Source organism: Silene latifolia, chromosome X, assembly GCF_048544455.1.
Source record: "Silene latifolia isolate original U9 population chromosome X, ASM4854445v1, whole genome shotgun sequence".
NCBI classification, from domain to species: domain Eukaryota; kingdom Viridiplantae; phylum Streptophyta; class Magnoliopsida; order Caryophyllales; family Caryophyllaceae; genus Silene; species Silene latifolia.
Genome location: NC_133537.1, coordinates 277,693,815 through 277,697,571, shown reverse-complemented (window position 1 = coordinate 277,697,571; position 3,757 = coordinate 277,693,815). Strand labels below are relative to the sequence as shown.

At 32.3% G+C, this 3,757-nt stretch overlaps 1 long non-coding RNA gene across 1 annotated transcript; it reads right to left on the bottom strand.

Moving 5' to 3' along the window:
* Positions 1-1,411: 1,411 nt before the first annotated feature.
* Positions 1,412-2,290, bottom strand: LOC141621835 (uncharacterized). The gene is made up of 3 exons (XR_012532718.1): positions 2,154-2,290; positions 1,619-1,660; positions 1,412-1,497 (listed from the first exon to the last, which is right to left on the bottom strand). It is a non-coding gene; the product is annotated as an uncharacterized LOC141621835 (long non-coding RNA).
* Between the last annotated feature and the right edge of the window lie 1,467 nt (positions 2,291-3,757).

The window sequence follows — 3,757 nt, the reverse complement described above, 5'->3', positions numbered from 1 at the left end:
CAACCCTATTGGTTGAATATCGATTCTCAACAGGCACTAGTACTTCAACTAACTGACTGTAGCAACTAACAAAGCAACTCCATCATGACATCTTTAGCTCTCCTAAAATAGAGGTTAAATGGTAATTTGTAAAAGTTCTTCCATCAATGCGCTTAAAAGCTTAGTCTTTTTAAGAAGTTAGTCAAAAGCTACAACTAAATTAAAAACGCCACGATTGGACTGAGCATGTTTCAATCTTATACAAGTAGTAATTGCCATGTGTGAAGAACAATAACGACGGTATTACCTAGTGCATAAAAACCTCCAACCTATGGGTGGGGTAAGGCGTCAAAATATAGGTGGGAATGGATCATTTTCTTTTTCTCAAAAGAGTCATAGATCCATTTCTCAATTCGTGTTCCAGAAGTAATTATTGGAGTGATCTAAGGATAATCAAATTACTTACAAAATAAAATAATTGTTCTCCACTATCCATTTTTTCGATTCCACTCCTTTTTGCAAGTAATTCTAGGACCCTCATATCACACTCCTGTAATTACACATGGTCTGTTAAATGAGAAATGGACCACCATTTCCTTTCACAAAACAGAGAGGATCCATTTCTGATGTAGGTCAGCCTTACCCATGTTCTAAAACTACACACAGATAAGTTCTAAATGACTCGAAATGAAAATTGCATTGAGGATCGCATAAAACAATTGCTACTTCAGAATAGAAGCAGCGCAAAGAACTCAGTAAGACCTTTCGAGTTATTTCATCATATTTCGAAGCTAGAATAGTGAGTTTTTGACTGCCTAATATGTCTGTCAAATATAAAGACACACCGGTCTTTGAGACGTAAGGTTCTTCACCTCCTCCAGTCCCCGCCACCTTCTCTTTTGTCATGGTCCAAACATACTAAATTCTCAATGGTATAACTCCTCAACCACTCTAAAATTTGACACATTCCATAACAATAGTCTAGCCCAATCATATCTCATGATCTAAACCACAATCACACTGGATAAAGACTCCTAAAATGCCAATCGAATCACTTTATGGATCCTTCCCCTTTCTCTTGACAACTATGCTAATGACCATTAACCTGCATTGGAGGTGACATTCATCCCAAGATTACAATCAAGCCTAGCCACTCTCAAAACTAGATATAAATCACCATCCAGTTTCACAAACTAAGCTAGAGGATTCACAAATTAAGCTGTAGGATTCACAAAATTTGTAAGTAAACAATTGCACAAAATAAAGTTCAAGTTTCATCAAAACACTTTCTAGTTTCACCAATTAAAGTCCAAGTTTCAAAAACCAAAGGGTAGCATTCACGAATTATGAATTTAAGACATTAAGGTGAAAATACGGAATGAAAGTACAGTGACAATGGTGAAAACGAGATGAATCGGAGAAGATCAGATGAAAATAACGGATGAATTGAAATGAATACTATTGAATCAAAAGTACCTAAATCGACTGTGCTTGATTATGATTAATGACGATTACAACCTGCATGAAAACAAAGTAATTAGTATTGAAAGGACTGTGATAATGGCGAAAAGGACTTGAATCGGAAGACGAAATGAAAATTACGGATGAATTGAAACGAATATTATTGAATCAAAAATACCTAAATCGATTGTGCTTGATTATGATTAATGACGATTACAACCTGCATGAAAACAAAGTAATTAGTATTGAAAGGACTGTGATAATGGCGAAAAGGACTTGAATCAGAGAAGACGAAATGAAAATTACGGATGAATTGAAACGAATACTATTGAATCAAAAATACCTAAATCGATTTTGCTTGATTATGATTAATGACGATTACAACCTGCATGAAAACAAAGTAATTAGTATTGAAAGGACTGTGATAATGGCGAAAAGGACTTGAATCAGAGAAGACGAAATGAAAATTACGGATGAATTGAAACGAATACTATTGAATCAAAAATACCTAAATCGATTGTGCTTGATTATGATTAATGATGATTACAACCTGCATGAAACAAATAATTAGTGTTGAAAGGACTGTGATAATGGCGAAAATGAGATGAATCAGAGAAGACGAAATGAAAATTACGGATGAATTGAAAGCAAAACCTATTGAATCTAAGCGTTAATGGTGAGGCGGAAGCTAAGCGTGTTGGTTAGAAAATTACGGATGAATCAGGACTGTGATAATGGCGGTCGGAAGCCAAGTGTTAATGGCGAGTGACGAGATGAAGATGATGAAGACGAGTTGAAGAGAGATATAGAGGACAGAGTAAATGAACGAAGTAAATGATTGGGGGTCAGGGAAATTGTGTGTTGGTTAGAATTATACAAGGACACGTGGCATCATCTGGTGAGTTAGATCCGACGGTTTAGGATGGGTACAGGTTCCTCATCCTAAGAAGGGTGCCTCACATGATTCAATTTATATATATATATATATATGTATATATATATATATATATGTATATATATATATATGTATATATATATATAGTTAGTTAGTTAGTTAGTTAGTTAGTTAGTTAGTTAGGTTCTTGTAAGTTTTGTTTCTTATGGTGAGTTTGTACTTTGAAATCTCAACCACTAGATTATATTAGAGATGAATGGTCAAGATCTAATTTTACCTGTCATATAAAACCACTGTCATTTACTTATTTTTTGTTTTTTCTAGTGTTACTCTTTTTTTTTTTACTTTAATTTTTTTATCTCTTTTTTTTACCTCGTGTTATTATGCTGTTATTGTGCTTTTTTTTTACGACTTTGATTTTTTTTTCTCTTATGTTTTTCTCTAATTTTCTCATTATGTTACCTTTTTTTCTTTTTCTTTTTGTACCAGATTTTTTTTTTTACTTTAATTTTTTTTTCTCTTTTTTTTACCTCGTGTTATTGTGCTTTTTTTTACTTTGATTTTTTTTACGACTTTGATTTTTTTTTTCTCTTTTTTTTTTTACCACGTGTTATTGTGTCGTTATTCTGCTGTTATTGTTATTCTGGTGTTATTGTGATGTTATTCCGGTGTCACTTTGATTTTTTTTCCTACTTTTGATTTTTTTACTCTTTTTTTTTATCACATGTTATTGTGCTGTTATTGTAATGTTATTCTAGTTTCACTTTGATTTTTTTTACTACTTTGATTTTTTTACTCTTTTTAACCACGTGTTATTGTGTTGTTATTCTGGTGTTATTGTTATTCTGGTGTTATTGTGATGTTATTCCGGTGTCACTTTGATTTTTTTTACTGCTTTGATTTTTTTACTCTTTTTTAACCACGTGTTATTGTGCTGTTATTCTGGTGTTATTTTGATGTTATTCCGGTGTCACTTTGATTTTTTTTTACTACTTTGACTTTGTTTACTCTTTTTTTTTGCCCTCGTGTTATTATGTTGTTATTGTAGTACTAAATTATCAAAATAAGGAAATGCAGACATTGGATGTGTCAGTGGGATATCTTGTCTGTCAATTTTTAGTTCGTATGACTTTTACAAGAAATTGCTTAGTGTCACTATCATGATAATGTATTCGTAGCTGAGAAAGCCCGCAACAGAAAATTTATTCGAAACGTTATTAATTAATCATTAATCTTGAACTCGGTCAATACTAAAATGATTTCTCGAAATATAATATCAATAACAACTTGAATATCAAAAACTACTTCACTAACACCTGGATTCAAGAAACTCTCATCAAATATGAAGCAGAACTACTTTGTACCCATAACGAGAGTAGCGATCAAATTATGAATATTTTGAAATTATGTTGAGATATGATA